The 19,004-nt window shown below is 33.6% G+C and overlaps 1 long non-coding RNA gene across 1 annotated transcript in view; it reads left to right on the top strand.

The window, feature by feature from the left end:
* Window positions 1-19,004, top strand: part of LOC118496716 — a 335,683-nt gene that overhangs the window by 113,768 nt on the left and 202,911 nt on the right. Inside the window, exon 2 of the long non-coding RNA XR_004899272.1 lies at window positions 872-1,022. This is a non-coding gene — a long non-coding RNA (uncharacterized LOC118496716). The remainder of the gene's footprint in view (window positions 1-871; window positions 1,023-19,004) is intronic.

Here is a 19,004-nt window from a genome sequence, read left to right as displayed (position 1 = left end):
TTATGGTGGTAAATGTCACTACAAATACTTTATGATAGACAGGTAGAAAGAGAACTTTCTTTGAATACTATTTAAGTTTGTTTCCTGTACTGATTTTTACTGGCTAGTTTCAGTCTCAGTAAATCTGACTTAAAATTCAGTGTAAGTAAATGTGAGGCAAGTTTATAGAAATAGTATGTATATTAACTCATATTTAAGAGTTAAATTTGTTGTGTTTGCCGTTTTCCTGTTTTTCTGTGGACAGTATCAAAATATGACAAACTGCCCCTCAAATACAAAAGTGTTCAGCAGTTATCGGGGACTTAGAAAAGACATAGTTTAAGTGCCAACTCTGAAGCTTTCTTGTTATCTAACATCAGTAAATTACTAATTCCCTGAATCTCCATTTTTTAATTTGTAAAACAGAAACAGTAACATCTTATTTGAGGACTAAGTGAGATAATTTCTATAAAGCACCAACCCAGTGCTTTATATTGTGTGCTCGGTAAATGGACATTTTGTCTGTTTTGTTTGCTAAGCTTTAACCAACAAGAGAAAAAAAAATGGGGGAAGGAATAAAGTAATTACTGTTTATTAAGCACTGCTAAAACTACTTAACTTGTATGAATTTAATTATTCTTTTCACAGTTCTGCAGAGGGCTTGAACTGCTTGTCCAAAAAGCAAGCTGTGCTCCTTAGCTGAGCAGTGACATTAAACTTGGTTACCTGACCCATGTTCTTGATGACTTGACTAGTCTGCCTCTGATTTATGAGTTAAAGGATAAGAGTAAGGCGGCTATTTGTGTAGTTTAACAGGTATAAATAATAGTGAAGAGGTAACTAAGAGAATCTTTTAACAGATTTGCATTTCTTTGTCCCCTTTGCATCTCAGCACGTGGCGAATGGTGCTCTGGAGGGCCTCCTGTGATCACATCTTCTCTGGGACTCTTTGTTGACAGAATCAGCAGACATTACATTTACTCAGATGTAATCCCAGATTAATGGAGTTGTTGCAGAGCTGATAACACGGCTCACTAAGACTGGTAAGAATTTTAAAATGCATTTACTGTTTTGCAAGTGATATTTGATGTGGTGACCAGTTCTGAAGTATTTCTGCCTTATTATAAATTGGAAAGTTTTATTACCTGAGTAGATGCATGGTGGAGGGGAAAAATAGTTTGCCACAAAAAGGTACACTGATTAAAATACTTATGAGCTAAGCATACGCTGATGTATTTAGAGGTATTTTTATTATTTATAAAAAATATAGGGAGTTGACCTTTAGTGCAAGGGGAATATAATGACAAATAATTTTCTTTTAAAATATAACTACAAACAGTTTTATGAAACCTGTAATGGCTACAGTCTATGTGGTTTCTACTGCTATAAAACCAATAACTGTAAAATGGAAAGACTATTTCCTTGAAAGTGGTTATGATGTTTATGCAAATCTTTCCCTGAGCTTTCTTTATCTGTCTTTCTAGTGCATACAGTCTTACTTTTGCCTACCTTCTCTTCAATGTCAATATTTTCCGTTCCAATATACTAAATTTTCAGTCACTTCAGGTTAACGAACAAAACAGACTTGGTGTGGGAACAATGGGGACAACTGTAATTGAACAGCAATAGGAAACATTTTAAATAACAGAGACCTGGGACTGGGAAAAAGATGGTAACACTGAAGCAGATGGAAGAATAGGAGTAGTTACTGCAGGGAGAACATGGGGGACATGTAGAGGGTGAGCAAAGGTGACTCTCCATCTCTTAGAAGTACACTGCAGTGGCTGCCATGAGGGCAGAAGCTAAGGGATGAAAATAGGTGCTTCGGCCGTGACAGGAGTATACTTGGGTGGACAGATGTGGAGAAAAAATCATCCAGAGGTTCTTCTCAAGCATGCTAGCTATTCTGCATCTCAAATACATGAGATTGAAGGTGAGTCACCTCTTAGACATAAATAGAAAGATATTTATGGACTAGACCTCCTGGAATGCATATTCACCTGCAACGTGTCACAACTTTTCAAGTATTTTATACACAATATAGAGATGGGATATCCTCAGAGTTTCTCCTGAACAAAGCCTGATAAATGGAAATGGGCAAGTTGAATGTCTGTGAATGTCCCGGCTTATGACATGATGGCTGAGAGGCTTTGTGAGCAGATCAGTTTCTCTAGTTTGAACCCTATACTGGCCACATTTTGGCCATGGCTTCCAGGGTAGTTGTAAAAATTAAATGAGCCAATTTACAAAGAGTGCTTAGTATTGGACCTGGCACACAATCAGTAAGTATTCGATAAGTGGGTGTTATTATGTTAAATGGTTGTAGAGACATTTATAAGGGCTTTTGTAACTTTGCCAGTCCTTAATACAATTTTCTCTATGAGGACTTTAATTTTTCATCTATAAACTGTCTTACTATGTTGAATTTTCTTAATTTTAGCTAGCCAAGTAATGGAAAGACACTACTAAATTTTTCAAGATTAAATTTTTGATTTTCAGGTCTGGCATGTGTTCATTTCTGAAGGGCATTGATATTTTAAATTTAATAATTTCAAACCTACCATTTTCCAGCATCTTGTTACTGGATAAATTATCTGTGACTTTTCTAAATTTTCTTGTCTTTGAAATGAGAACAATAGAATAGCTATCTATGAGAATTTTTATAGAGATCAAATAATGTAAGATACAGCACATGACACAGATGTACCCAATGCAGGTAAGCTATTACTAATATTACTACTGCTATTGTTATAAATATTCTTGTTAACCATCTGCCTCTGGTTTTATTGACAATGCTACCAGTCTTTACAGAACTTGAAGCAGGATGTTTCAAAGAATTTTTAAAAATAGATATATTAATATACGCAAAATCTCAGGTCACTTTTTAACTTTTGAAAACATGACTCATCATCTTTTTATACTTTCAACATACAATATATTTAGTTTAAACACAGATACAACTTCACAGTTTTACTAAGCTATCTCCAAGGACAAATGCTTTTAAAACTTCCTAAACTTAATTCTTTCCAGAGGACATTATTAACTGCTACTTTAAATTGCTTGACATTTTCATGATTATTAGTATCAAAGTTTGGCTTTTCACCCTTTTAACTGTTGACTCCACCTACTGAGTCTATAAAGTCATAGACAGAACAAATACTAGGAAATCAGGATGCCATCACTTTCTACTGCCTACTTTATCTAATCTTTCTAACTTTGTGCTCAATCTTACATTCACAGTTCTGAATGCTTAGAATTTCATTCTGTAATTGAACTTTAATGCCTAAATTTGCTTCAGATTATATTCACCATCTTAGTACAGTACTGACTTTGAAATAATAGTGAATTTTAAGAAACTGATAATATTGGCCCTCTCATATTAAGATCTGATATTGACCATGTAAAGCTATGTACCAGAGTTGATAACAAATGTTTTCTATGAATTATTATGAACAATAAAATCAAAACTTCCGTGTATACTTTCTGTCTCTGAAGTTTTTCATTTTTTGGTTTATTTCTAAAATGGTTTTAAGAGTCAAGGAGCATATATAAGGGACCCCTGGTAATGGACAACAGGGTGGGGACTGACTGAGGAAGTGGTAGGGGGCAGGGGAGAGCAACAGGGAAAAATTGGGACAACCAAAATTAAACAACAGTAAATCAATAAGTTAATTGTATGACCAAGCAGGAACACTGGTATGTCAAATACTTCAATATGCATCTAGACATTTCTGACATATGTAGAATTAACCAGTAATCAATAGAATGAAAAGTAACACATTAATATATAATGTATTAATTATATAATATATTAATGTATTAAAATAATACATATTACTAATATATCATTTAATGTATGACTATATAGCATGATATAAAATATATTTATATATTATATAAATACATAAAATATTTATATCTATATTTATATAGTAATATAAAATATATCGTTTTGTGTTATACATATAATATGTGCTCTATTATATAGCATATATTTATATAATATGCAATATATCTATATTAACATAAATATTATATGTAAATACTTATATATAAAATATATACTTGCATTAATTTATATAAAATATGTATTTGTTTGTGTTAATATAAATATTATATAACACATCAATTTCTATTTACACAAAATATATTAATATAAAATATATTAATATATTGATATAAATATAGGATTAATCAATATAGCTAATTTACATTTTTATGTAATCTAGGCCTAAGTGAGATTTTTTTATAAGAACAGTTTAAGTAAATTATTTCACTGAAGCATCTACGAGTATATCATCAGGTCGTTCAGAGTTGGAAATGAGGTAACATTAGACGATTTGGGTAAATTTCATAATTATTTTTCTCTGCTGTTATAGTATCTTGATAAGTAAAAAGACTTATGCAATTGTATGTAATAGTTACCAAATTTTTCAGACCATAAGATGCACCTAGGTTTTGAGGAATAAAATAGGAAAAAAAATTTTGAAGCAAAAAATGTGGTAAAATATTTAATAACATATATAACATAATATTTCACCAATGTAAACAGAACTCAACAGTAGCATTAACAACCATTATTCCTCCCAAATTTGGGGGGCAGGGGAGTGTGTCTTATAGTCTGAAAATATGGTAGTAGCTATTTTCATTGGAAAAAGGAAAACTTTTAAAACCATTTTGCCTTAGTGGTGTAAAGTATTTTTCCCCAGTTTTGAAATGTAAGATCTTTGAGAGAGATTGATCTAAACATTTAATGTATTTTTCTATTTGTGTCCTTCAGTATAATATTTTATAGCTCAAAAATATAAATAAGATATCCAAAAAGTCTTATGCCTACCATTAGAACACAAACACAAAGTCAGAAGTCCAACCAATGGAGACAAAATAGTCTTTTAACACTCTGTGCATTACTGATTTCTTTTACAATATAAAGTATAGTTAAGTGCTAAAGAGCCTTGACTTTGGACTAAAAAAAAAAAGGTTTTTGACTTTACCCCTATAAATTATTGAGTCATTTACCTTGGTCCTAAGTCAAGACCAAGTTTTAAAAAAATTTTTTAAGCCTTACCTGAGGATATACTTACTGATTTTAGAGAAAGAGGAAGGGAGAGAGAGAAACATCAACCTTCCATATGTGCCCTGATAGGGGATCAAACCTACCACCTAGATATTGTCCTGACCAGGGATTGAACATGCAACCTTTGGTGTATGGGACAATGCTCCAACCAACTGCCCCACTCTGCCAGGGCAGTACGAAGTTTTTATCTATATCTGAAAACTATCTGCTGGTGTCAAGAAATATAGTTCAGACAGGTCAACTGATGCCTTTATAAATTACCTTTCCTGGTTACATGTAATAATGGCTCACTCTAGTTTCTGATTTATATTACAAAATTTACTTAGTTTTAACTGACCTCACCAGAACCACTGAAATTATTATAGTCTTTATAAGTGCTTTAAATTTCTCTGCCAACAGTGACAAGAAACTGACTCTTCAAGACTCAATAATCCGACATAAGTTTAAAATTTAACAAAAATAAAATATTAAATGTCAATATTTGCCATTTACTCCAAATGCACATGTTCTGTCAATAAAGAAACACAGGTGATTCCCTGCTGAATGAACGGAGACATGCCTTGACATAATAAATAATAGTGGGATGTCAAGTCCACTAAAAATGCCTAACTTTGGAATTCTTAAATATTTTAACACTTTTGCATTTATACTCTTAAAACTCTTATAAGAAAATTTTCCACTGGTAGTAACAGCATTTATATATGCCATTTTTATAGAACCTTGCAGTTCACAGGCACACTTTCAAAGCATTATCTCATGTAATTCCCACAACAACTCAGGGAAGTCCTTTTTCTTATTATTTTGTCATGCTTTTGGGAAAAATAAATTAAATCTCAAGAGTCCAAGAAACTGAGTAACCTGAATCACAACTTGGTCAACACTTTTCTGGATCCTGGAGATACATTAATAAGTGAAACTGACAAAAAAATTATTACCTTACATTCTAGCTAATAAAACCTCACCTGGTCAAATTTTAAGTCCTTTATAAATAAAAATACAACTTTTTCAAGAAACTATTTAGTATCATAATTTAAAAAGGGGTTGTCTTAACAATGGAAAATAAATATAAAATTTTACAAAATTTTCAAAGATCTATGAATTCAGACTGATTTAAGAGATACCAAAAATAGTGTTAAGATTAGATCTCTATTCAATATCTTTTATCTTAAAACTTTTAAAACACAGATAAAAACATAGTTTTATTTCATAGTTTTCAAGTCTTTTAAAATCTGGTGGTGTTCCAGATACCACTAATAAACACACACACAGAGAAGCAAAGGGAAATGTTGAGACAATAGAAAAACAAAAGAAGACCTGTGACAAAGGATATTATAAAAGGAACACTGTTAAATTAAGCATCTAAATAGATTTTCAGGTTATCTATGAAAAGGTAAGTTTAAAATAAAATAAAATGGCTCTAATAGCAAAAAAGAGTAGAAAATGACTCAAATATTCTGGTACTGTCAATAATGCTCCTTGATGTAAAAGTGATGTTCATCACTTTTCTTACATATTTATTTATTTTTTGTTTATTTATTTGGTTGACCTGGCTGATTAACTCTCTTAATTAATCACAATTGGCAATAAGCTCCTGACACACACCTCTTGAGTGTTAATATACAGCTCAATCATTGACCCAGCCCCTTACATGAGCAAAGAGAAAATTAGATTCATAAGATCATTTTATTATAAGGAACAGAATCCATGGTAGCTTAGATAAAGCGGGACGTTCTGGGGTAGCACATGAGGAATACTTATGTCGGTCTGCTGTAGGAGTTCAGCCTGGCCTGCAGGTAGCCTTTACTCTCTTTAGCTGATAGTATCCATGAGCCTCATGGCCTCTCCTTTTTTGTTCTTTCTGTGAATGCACTTCATCACTATCTTTCCACCTTCAGACCTGCCTCTTTCACATTAGCTTTCAGAAACTTTCCATATCAGCTCTCCAGAGCTGAGGATCTGATTGATCCATCTCAGTCAGTTATTTATTCACAGCCCAATAAGCAATAGTTAGAAGAATACAGTTTCCTGGTGCATATGTAAGCTTCTTCTGTGCCAATGAACAGAAAAAAAACCAAATAAACAACAATGGTGTGCAGGGGCAGGAAGGCACCTTTGGCGCCTGTACTGTAAGAGTCATATCACAATGTATTGATAGTAATTACAGGCAGGTTGGGATTTATGGTTTATTTTGGTGCTAAGTTGAGAACTAATATTTTGTTATATCAATTGGTGCCCTAAAGAGCAATGGAAATCAAACAATAGTCTTATATTTCTAAATTATGTAAATGTCGCAAATGATTCATGACATATATTTAATATGCACACTTTAAGTGCCATAATGCTATATATTGCTGATAGAATTTTAAATTTAATAGTCCAGTAGAGTTCACACTTTTTCTAATACCATAGAATTTCAATTCTGTAAGATTGCCGATTACCTCTTTTAAAATGCATTTTCCACCAAATTTCAGAATAGTTCGCTCCTGAAGACTTAAAAAGAGTATGGGGAAGTTTGCCTTTCTCTTCCAGCATTCTCAGGTTTAATATGTAAAATTTTATGTCCAGACCTAGAATTAGCCACATTATTCAGAAAAGGAACCTCATTTCCTTCAGATATTTTCTTATGCTTCTTTCCTTTACCAGAGCTGTATAAGACTATAGTACTTCCCATTTCAGTCCCAATAGTCTGAATTTTCAACTAACATATTGCAAGAATCCAAGTCCAATGAAACAAATGGCATAATGATGCATCTTGGGTTTTTGACTACTGAATTATATATTCAACAGTTTTTATTACTTTCATAGTGCAAAGCATTAAGTTCATTGCTGGAGACCCAGTCGTGATCTCGTTCTTTCCCTCATGCAGTGGATAGTGTTGTGGGAGGTAGTTTGGGGTAGGAAACATCTTTTTCATTGGAAACACTTTTGTCATTTAGTCCAAAATCACTGATTCTTTTTTTATACTGCATATTGTCTCATGATACTTTTAAAATTGAATTTATTGGGGTGAAATTGGTTCAGAAAACTATACAGGTTTCAAGTGTGCAACTCAACAAAACATCATCTGCACAGTGTATTGTGTACCTATTACCCAAAGCAGAGGCCTTTTCCAGCCCCATTTATCCCCCTTTTGCTCACCTCCACCTATTCCCACCCCCTTTCCTCTGGCTACCACCACACTGTTGTCTGCATCCAAGTGTTTTATATATGCTTTTTTGCTTAATTCCTTCACTCCCTTTCATCCAGCCCCCACAACCCCTTCCCCTGTGACAGCTGTCAGTCTGTTGTATGTATGCATGTCTCTGTTTCTATTTTGTTCATTAGGTTCCACATACAAGTTGCAGCATATGGTATTTGTCTCTCTCTGACTCTTGTATTTCACTTAGCTTAACAATCTCCAAGTCCATTCATTCTATCACAAAATGTTAAGAGTTTCTTCTTTTTATGGCTGAGTAGTATTCCATTGTGTAAATGTACCACAGCTTTTTTATCTACTCATTTACTGATGAGCACTTGGGTTGTTTCCAGATCTTGGCTATTGTGAGAATGTTGCAATATACATAGGGATGTATACATTCTTTTGAATTAGTGTTTGGGGTTTCTTGGGATATATTTCCAGAAGTGGAATGAATCACTGGGTAAAAAGGCAGTTCCATTTTTTATTTTTTTGAAGTAACTCCATGCTGTTTTCCACAGTGGCTGCACCAATCTGCATTCCCACCAACAGTGGATGAGGGTTCCCTTTTCTCCACATCCTCACCACCACTTGCTGTTTGTTGATTTATTGATATTAGCCATCTGACAGGTGTAATGTGATATCTTGGTGTGGTTTTAATTTGCACCTCTCTGATGACTAGTGATGCTGAGCATTTTTTCATATGTCTATTGGCCATCTCTATGTCCTCTTTGGAAAAGTGTCTATTTAGACCCTTTGCCCATTTTTTTAATTGGGTTATTTGTCTTCTTGGTGTTGAGTTGTATAAGTTCTGTATATATGATTATTGTGGAAATTAACACTTTATCAGATGTATCATTGGCAAATACATTCTCCCTTCAGTAGATTCCCTTTTCATCTTGTTGATGGTTTCTTTTGCCAAATAAAAGCTTTTCAGCTTGATGTAGTCCCATTTGTTTTTTTCCTTTCAGTTGCTGCTCCTACTCTGGACGACATTCTCTCCCATAACAAATTTGCCCCTATTAGGATAACTTTATCACTCAGTAAACCTTTTTTTTTGAGGAATTAATTATTCAATTTTTTTGTTTATTCCTGTAACCATTTGGTTTACAATGGATAGATTATTTTTTGTTGCTGTTGAGGTATAATTGTCATATAACATTATATTAGCTTCAGATGTACAACATGATGTTTTCATCTTTGCATATATTGTGAAATGATCACAATAAGTCTAGTTAACTTTTGTCACCATATATAATTACACATGTTTTTTTGTGATAAGAACTTTTAATATACTTTCTTACCAACTTTAAAATATACAACACAGTGTCATTAACTAGAGTCACCATGCTGTACATTACATTTCAACATCTACTTCTAACTGAAGTATGTACCTTTTGACCCCCTTTACCCATATCACTCACCCCTCATCACTCTTCTCTGGCAACCACCAACCTGTTTGAGAGAGAGAGAGATTCTTGAACCAATTTGTATTTAATACTATTAGTGTCTTGAATTAACTAATATATAAAATCATGTTCAGTTTTTAATTATTGCTCAAAGGCAAGTGTAAACACTACTGAGCTGTTAAAATTCCTGATGTCTTGTTTCATTTTTCCTTTGATTTTTCCCAAAGGCTTGGAGTATCATTAGGATGCTCCATGACAGCATTGCAACAGTCATATATCCGATAATTTAGCTAAAGTCAAAACTCAAAGGAATATATTGCTTTTGTTAAAAAACATTTTAGGTTAAAATCAGATAGGTATAAAAGTGAAAAGGTATTAGTGGTTGTAGCCTCTATAGTTTCAAACCTCCTCCTACCCTGCCCTACAGAGATGGGAGACTTCTGCTCTCTTTCACATCTTAGATTCTTGAATTCAGGAATCTGTCTAGAATGCAATTTGAAGTTTACCTGTATGACTGGAGGCTGTGTAGAAACATCTCTAAAATTCAGATTAGGACCTTTTTACAGACTTTTGCAAAGTGAAGTCTAGAAGCTTCTAGCCATCATTAGATCCAGGAGAGTCATTTGCTACATATAGGAGCAGGAAATGCTTCTGGGGCAACAAAATCAGGTCGGGAAGTCAATGGTAATTCACACATTTCCTGTTGCCCAACTGAGAACTTAAGTTACTACATTTCTTTTGGTCAACTTATATGCAAATAGCACTAACATGCTAACACAAAAAATGCCAATTTGTACTTAAGTTGTCACAGAGACCAAGATATAAAATGAACTGAAGTAGGAGTCTTTAATCCATCTGTTAATTCATTTATGTATTTGGTTAGAAATGGATTTTGAGTGCCTTTCCTATATGGGTGGCACTGAAATGAGCATTTAAAAAAATGCTTGTTACTATTTTTAATCTGAGAATGTTGTCAATTATGGAAATGACCACAAATTCTATATTAATGGTAATGTTATAGATTTTTCCATCCAAAGTGGGTTGCTTTGGCCAGTGGGATATTAGCAAAATATCCCATTGAATAGACTCTTGTGAAGAGTCAATAGTGATTGAATAGACTCTTGAAAAGCGCTTGCACAGTGGAGCTTGCCCTCTTGCTGCTTTTAGCACTAGTATGCATGGGAAGAAGCATAGACCACTTTCTAGATGATGAGAGACACATGGTCCCATCACCAGCCAACTGCCAGACCTATGAGTGAAGCCATCTAAAACCAGCAGCCCCAAGGTGACCCTCAAGTTGACCTAAATGCATGCATGAGCCAGCCTAGCTGAGATCAGCTGAACCTGACCCAGATCAGCAGAATAGCAAGGAAAACCAATTATTGAGCTAATGAAATGATTGTTGTGAGCTAGATAAATGGTTGTTGCATTCAGCCGCTGAGTATTGGGGTGGTTTGTTAAACAGGAAGGGTTAACTCACAGGATGTGAAAGTAATATACCTTTAAAACAGATGTGGCTAAATAACACCAACCTTCAATTACCAGAATTTGATGAGAGAAAAACTTTATACAGATGGGAGGAACTGAGGAAGAAGAGTTTCTATTTAAGTTCAACTTTAATTCAAATTATGTCATACTTCTACTAGATTACTAGCATTCCTTCCAATGCAGACTATTTGAAGTGACAGCCCAGAAACAAATCTGAAAAATTCGAATGTCTCTGTCCCTTATATTGGCCCATTTTGCCTCTACTTTAAAGTTCAGATCAAGCCCTGGCCGTCGTGGCTCAACTGGTTGGAGTGTTGTCTCATAACTGAAAGGTTGAGGGTTTGATTCCTGACAGAGCATGTGCCTAGGTTGCTGGTTCAATCCCTGGTCTTGGAATGTGTGGGAAGAAACCAGTTACTATTTCCCACATTCATGTTTCTCTGTGTGTGTGTGTTTCTCTCCTCTCTCTAAAGCAATGAAAAAAAAAAAGATGTCTTCATGAGGATAAAAATAAATAAATAAGTTCATATCAAAAGAAGAGTTGAATTAGGTTGATGTATTTGGGTGAGGCCTAAGAAAGGTATTTTTGAAACTTCAAGTATTTCATGTTTTCACAAAATTAATCTTTACAGTCATATAAATTTTTATTTATATTTGTAACTACATTTGTAACAAATTAGGAATGAAAAATTTATACAAAAACTTCTACTTCTCTTAGCTCTTCTGTTTTGGTGCACAACATATTTTCTTTTCCTTTTAAAATAATAAACCCATAATTGTACTTTTAGATATATGATAAGATGGTGCCAAATTGAGAGTTGTTGGAATCAAGTACTAATCATGATATGTCTAATCAAAACTGTAATCACATTATCTTGTTAACAGCATATGAGCTAAACTTTCAACTAATATGCTTATCTCTCCTGAAGTCACAATATATTATTTAACTGTTATTCCCCCTTACATCATGGTCGGAGAACCCTTCATCACCGAAGCCTGTTTAAAACTTCAGTCTATTTCAGTTTACTATGGGTTATCACAGAGCTGTGCTCACTTTCTTTGTGGGTTTTTAAAAAATGAATATTTGCACTTTTATTGAATATTTGTCTTCTTCATTTAATTGTAAGCTCCTTGGGGGCAAAGAGTAAACTTCTTTGGACTTACCATTCTATTTTCAGCATGAAATTCAGTGTCTGGCATCTATTATTCATCAAACAAATATTTGTTGAAAAATAAATTACTGAGACATAGCTTTTTTGGATGCATGAGCTCTTAAAGTATAAATGGTAACAATGAAAGTGCTGAGGTGAATTTATTTTGGTCCAAGACAACAGCTGAGGTGCTAAATAGAAAAAAAAAGTTTGGTAGAATTGAGAAACAGAACCACCTCGTAGAACCAAAGCTTTGACATCCACACGAAGTGATGGGTTTAGAGAGGGAGTTAGGGTGCTAGCTGCACAGGGCCTTCCCGGTCATTTTGGAATTTTGTTCTAGGTGCAATGGGACAGACCACAAGGTTTAAAAGGTGGTTAATAATGTAATATACAATAGGTTAAGATCACGCCTGTGACTGTGCAGGAAGTGGAGTGGAAGCGGGCAGGAGTGGGAGCTGGAAATAGTTCAGGAGCTCTAAGGTAGTAAAGATTTTGACCTCTTAGAGGTTCATGTTCTATATAGAGAGAAAAGTAGATGAATTATTGATATTTTCTGAAGAATGATTAGGATGTGTTTGATAGATAAGAGAGGAATCAGATATTTCTCAAATTTCTGTCCTGAGCTACAGAATATGTGGTATTCCATTTATTGACATGCAGAAAGCCTGTGGATGCGGCGGAGGGCAGAAATGGATTGGTAGAAGGGTGGAGAAAACATAATCCTCCGAAATATTTAAGTGACACTTTAAAAGTGAAAAGCTGGGAATTGGTATACGAAGTAAGCACTATTCAAAAGAAAGCTAGAATGGCTTTATTAATGTCAAACAAGTAGATTTTAAAACACAAAATATTATCAGGGGAACAAGAGACATTATATGATGATAAAGAGGTCAATTCATCAAAGACATGGTAATCCTAAATATGTCTGGATCCAATAACAGAGCTTCACATCACAAGAAACAAAGTTTAGTAAAACTGAAAGGAGAAATAGACCAATCTACTCTCTGTTCCTGGTTCAGCTAGTAGAGGAAATCAATAATGATATAGAAGAGTCAAGTGAAACTATCATTTGATATGACCTGCTTGAATATTTCATACAACAGCAGAGAACATTCACCAGGTAAAACCATATACTGGACCATAAAATGTATCAACAGGTTAAAGAGGATTTAAAAAACATGCCAAGTATGATCTCTGACCACTAAGGAGTTATAAACTGGAACTCAGTAACAGAAGAGTATGTGGGAAGTATCTGGAGTATTTGGGGGTTACATGAGACACTTATAATAATCCATATTTCAAAGAGGAAATCACGAGGGAAATTAGAAAATATTTTGAACTCACTGTAAATGAAATCACTACTAGTGATAACATGCAGTTAAGCAATAACCAGATGGATATTTTGGTATTAAATGTTTTATATTAGATGATTTTATATTAGAAAATCTGTATTAAAATGATGGTCTAAGCTACTACCCAAGGTGAAAGGTGGGAAAATTAAATACAAAGCAAGCAGAAAGAAGGAAATAAGAAGCATAAATCAAGAACTAGATGAAATAAAAACAGGAAAAAAAAGAAAACCAAAAGGCAGTTCTTTGAAATGATTAATAAAATTGGCAAATCTTTAGCCCAACTGATCAGAAAATAGAGAAGTAACAAATTAATAATATCAGAAAAAAGAGATGGGTTTCACTACGGATTCACTGATGATTTCTGCTAGACACTTAGGGAAAAAATATTTCCAGAACTATGAAACTCTTCCAGAAAAAAAGAAAACACTGTAATACTGCCAGTCTTATTTTATGAAGTCAACATTATCCTGCTATCAAAACCAGACAGACATTACAAGATGACTATGGAACAATATCTCTCAAAAATCCTTAACAAAATTTCAGCAAATACTGAATACCATCCTGCAACATATATAAAAAGGTGTAATACAGGACGACCAAGTGGATTTCAGTCCAAGAATGGAAGGTTTAATTCAACATTCAGAAGTCAATGCAATTGTTCATACTAACAGATAATTATATTAGTAAATACAATAAAGTGTTTAACAAAATCCAAGACAGTTTACATTTCCACCAGCAGTGAATGAGGGTTTCTTTTCCTCTACAACCTAACACTTGTTGTTACCTGTCTTGGGGATATTAGCCATTGCAACAGGTGTGACATTGTATTGCATTGTAGTTTTGACTTGCATTTCCCTAAGTTGAACATATTTTCATACATCTGTTGGCTGTTTTTATGTCTTCATGGGAGAGGTGTCTGTTCAGGTACTCTGCCTATTATTTAATTGGATTTTTGTGTGAGTTCTTTATATATTTTAGATATTAACCCTTTGTAGGAGCTGTTGTTTGCAAATATTATCTCCCATTTGGGTGGTTGCATTTTTGTTTTGTTGTTGGTTTCCTTTGCTCTGCAGAACCTTTTCAGTTTAATATAGTCTCCTTCATTTATTTTTGGTGATGGGAGATGATTTGACTTTGGGTGGTGGGAACATAATGCAGCATGCAGATAATGTATCATAGAAATATACATTTGAAAACTATATGATCTTATTAACCATTGTCACCCCACTAAATTTAATTTAAAAAATCCAAAACAAAATCTTTTACCAAATAAAAGGACCCCTCAGCCTGATAAAGGGCATACATCTTCTGAAAGCTTGTCGTTCACATTAGGTTTAACAATGAAAAATAAAGCTTCCTCCTTAAGATTAGAAACAAAGCATGGCTATCTGCACTCCTGGCTTTTATTTAACATTTGACTTGCGGTCCTTGGCAGTACACTAAAACAAGAAGAGAAATAAAAGATATATAGACTGAAAATGAAGAAGTAAAGCTGTCTTAATCAGAAAAGACTGGACAGTCTGAACTAATAAATGAGTTCAGCAAGTTTGCAGGAAACACAAAAATCAATTGTATTTCTGTATGCTAACAACAAACAATTGAAAATTAAAATGTAAAAAGCAATGGAATTTATAATATCATACATAATAAACAGGAATATGTTTAACACAATATATTCAGAATTTGAAGGCCAAAAACTATAAAACATAACTGAGAGAAATTTAAAAATAACTAAATAGGTATAGGGATATCCCAAGTTAATAGATTAGAAAACTCAATATTGTTAAGATTCCATTATATCCAAAGGGATCTATAGTTTAGGTATAATCTGAAAATTCCATAAAATATCTTAGTAGATTGACTATTTGATTCTGTAATACACACGAGATCACAAAAAAGGAGGAAGGATAAAAACAATTTTAAAGTAGAAAACAATGTTGAACTTACAGTACTTGATTTCACATCTTACCCTAAACTATATTAATACATTAATGTTATGTTAATCAAGGCCATGTGATATTTAAGCAAAAATATTTATGTAGCTCAATGGAAAAAAAGAAAGTTCATCAAAATATTGTGAATTGACTTTTGACAAAGGAACCAAAGTATTTCAATACAGAAATTCTGGGAAGTTTTTTTTTTTAATTTTTTGGTTTTGTTTGGTTTTTAACAAATGTTACTAAAAATAGTTGGATATTCACATAAAAAAATCAAACATTATCTCACGTCTTACACAAAACTAATTCAATCTGGTTTATAGACCTATATGTAGACCTATGCTCTACAACATGTAGGGAGAAAAGGAGAATACTTTTGTGAATTTGGGTGAGCCAAAAAAGCACATTATAAAATGAAAAAATTGATAAATCAGACTTGTAAAAATTAAATATATTGCTTTTCACAATATACTACTTAGAAAATTTAAAAACAAGCCACAGACTGAGAGAACATATCTGTAAAACAAATGATAAAAAATTTTTATTTATTATATTTAAGAATTCTTAGAGCTTAATAAGACAACCTGATTTTTAAAAATGTCATCATTTTAAATATCATTAGTGAAGATATAGGAATGGTAAATAAACTCATGATTAGATAGATATTCAACATCATTAGTAATTAGAGAAATGCAAATGAAAATTGCAAATAAAATCATTTTATATTCACTGGGATGGCTAAAATGAAAAAGAAAAGACTGACAATAACAAATGCTGATAAGGATGAAGAGCAACTGGAAATATCATATCATACAGTTCTATCAGTATGATATGATAGTAGAATAAGGGAACTTCCTTGGAAAACAGTTTCACAGTTCAAGTAAAGCAAACATTTCCTATGTGGCCCAAAAACCTTAGCAATAGGATTCTCCCAAGTGAAATGGACATACAAATTTATACAATGACTTGCATTCAAATGTTCTTGGCAGCTTTCTTTATAATAGCCAAAAACTGGATACATCCCCAAGTTGCCATCAACTAGTTTGCATAGGCAAACAAGTTGTGGAGTACGGATACAATGCAATGCTATCAGCTTTTATAAAGGAACAGGCTATTAGTTCAGAGAACATGGATGCATCTCAAAATCATTTTACTAAGTGAGAGAAGCCAAGCACAAAACAGTGAATACAATAGGATCATAATGATATGAAATTTGGAAAGGCAAAACCACAGTGACAGAAAGCAAAGCAACGATTTTCAGGAGTTGGGGGTGGGGTGAGAATATTGACTACCAATGCACAGAAGGGAACTTTCTGGAGTGCAAAAATATTCTATATACTAACTTAAATGTGTTTATACAAGAGCATATGTTTTGCAAATATTATGAGGTTGTATGTATGCATTGGTGAATTTTATTGTATGCAGTTTATGGTTCAAGGAAGTGAATTTTATATAAACGATATTTTACAGAGACATAAGCACAATCCATTATGTTTATAATCTTAAGTAATTTCTAATTCTATCACTGGATCTCTAGATTGAATAAAAAATTCCAGAATTTAAAAACTCTTGATTACTTAAAACTTTGTAGAGTAAAAAGTACTGGGCAAGTAGAATCATTTAAAACCACATTGGTCTTTATGCTAAAAGAAAATATTCATGAGCCCTGCCTAGGTGGTGGGCCAGGTCCCCATTAGGGTGTGTGGGAAGCAACCACATGTTGATGTTTCTGTCCCTCTCTTTCTCCTTCTCTTCCCCTCTCTCTAAAAATAAATAAATAAAATCTTTTTTAAAAAAGAGAAAAATGTTTATGAAAAGTCGTTTAAGAGTGTACACTGCATTCCCTGCTACCTCTTCATTTTATTAAGTAATACCTAGAATTAAGGAATGTCTTAAGTGGTAAAATACAGAACATTATTCTAACAGTTTTCTAATTTTCATTATTTGAATGAACTGGTTTAATATTTTCCCCAGATGACCTGTTCATAGGCTTTGCTTTTCTTGGAAGTCTCAAAAACTATCTTTGGTGTCTATGTGGATATGATAAAATTTGGAAATACCATATTGTTTGACTCTAAGTCATGCTCCCCCACCTCCAAATTTGGGAGGAAAGGGGGGGGGGTGTGTCTTATAGTCCAAATGTAGCTTACCTGGCTCACTGTGGCGGGGAGTGGGGGTGGGGGGGGTTGCAGTGGCCTATGTTATTTATGTTATTAAATATGTTACCACATTTTTTGCTTCAAATTTTTTTTCCTATCTTCCTCCTCTAAAACCTAGGTGTGTCTTATGGTCTAGTTTGTCTTACAGTCTGAAAAATTCAGTAACTGGTGTCTTTCAAAACTGATTTTAAAGTAAATGTGGTCTGTTGGGGTAGTGGCTGGTTTCAATTGGGAGTTTCTTAGAGATAAAACCTCAAATTCTGCGGGATGCAGCTCTGCTACTTTTCACCACAGTTAAAAGGGTCGGTGACAAACTGTCTTCATCCCCAGTGTTGGAACTGCTGAGAATTTTGCTGTAGTTGTCTCTCTTTGTCAGTGACTGAGTAGTTTTGACCATAAGCATGAAGCCCAGTAACTGGTAAAATGATCACAACTTATAATTACGTAATTTTTCTCATGGCTAATGCAGATTGATCTTGTACAAATTATTTCTAATAACTCATTTTATATTACTATGTATATGCATAACTCAGTAAATATAAATGCTGATAGTACCGAGGAGGCAATTTTGCTTACGGGAAACGAGGTCTGCACCTGGTCGCACAGCCCTCACGCTGAGAGGTGGGAGGAGGGCACTGATGACAGAGCTTTTTAAAATATTTTTCTTTTATGAGTGATGACAAAGTCAATTACCTTTTTTTCAATTGTATCTAGTGCTATTTATTCAGAAATATCTCTTTTTCCATTCTTGAATTCAGGAATTAAAATCGTTATAAAGGTTATTTTAAAGTTAACACCCACACAGCCTTCATTAAATTTTCCAGTGCTTAATAGATACAAGGAGAGCAGTGGTCTTTGGTAATTTTTCACTTTCTTTAAACAACATCTGAAAATCATGATTTACTCTTTTTTTCTCTTATGAGATTTTTCCCCCCATGGCATTATTTATGTGTGTGTATATATGAAAAATTGTAATTAGGTTTTCCACCAAGATGGGTTTTTTTTTAAAGCTTCAAAAGAACAACTTTAATTCATTATAAATGAGGGCAAGAATGAACTAAAATCCGTGTGTCCTTTATATTTGTTCCTGTAAACCCTTCCCCTTTTCCCATGAACTTCCCTCCCCTCTCCCCTCTGGTCACTGTCAGCCTGTTCTCTATTTCAGTGTCTTTGGTTATATTTTGCTTGTTTGTTTGTTTTGTTGTTTAGGTTCCTGTTAAAGGTGAGATCATATGGTATTTGTCTTTCACCGCCTGGCTTATTTCGCTTAGCAT

The sequence above is a fragment of the Phyllostomus discolor genome, chromosome 9 (assembly GCF_004126475.2).
Source record: "Phyllostomus discolor isolate MPI-MPIP mPhyDis1 chromosome 9, mPhyDis1.pri.v3, whole genome shotgun sequence".
NCBI lineage: Eukaryota > Metazoa > Chordata > Mammalia > Chiroptera > Phyllostomidae > Phyllostomus > Phyllostomus discolor.
This window is presented reverse-complemented; position numbering and strand designations above follow the sequence as displayed.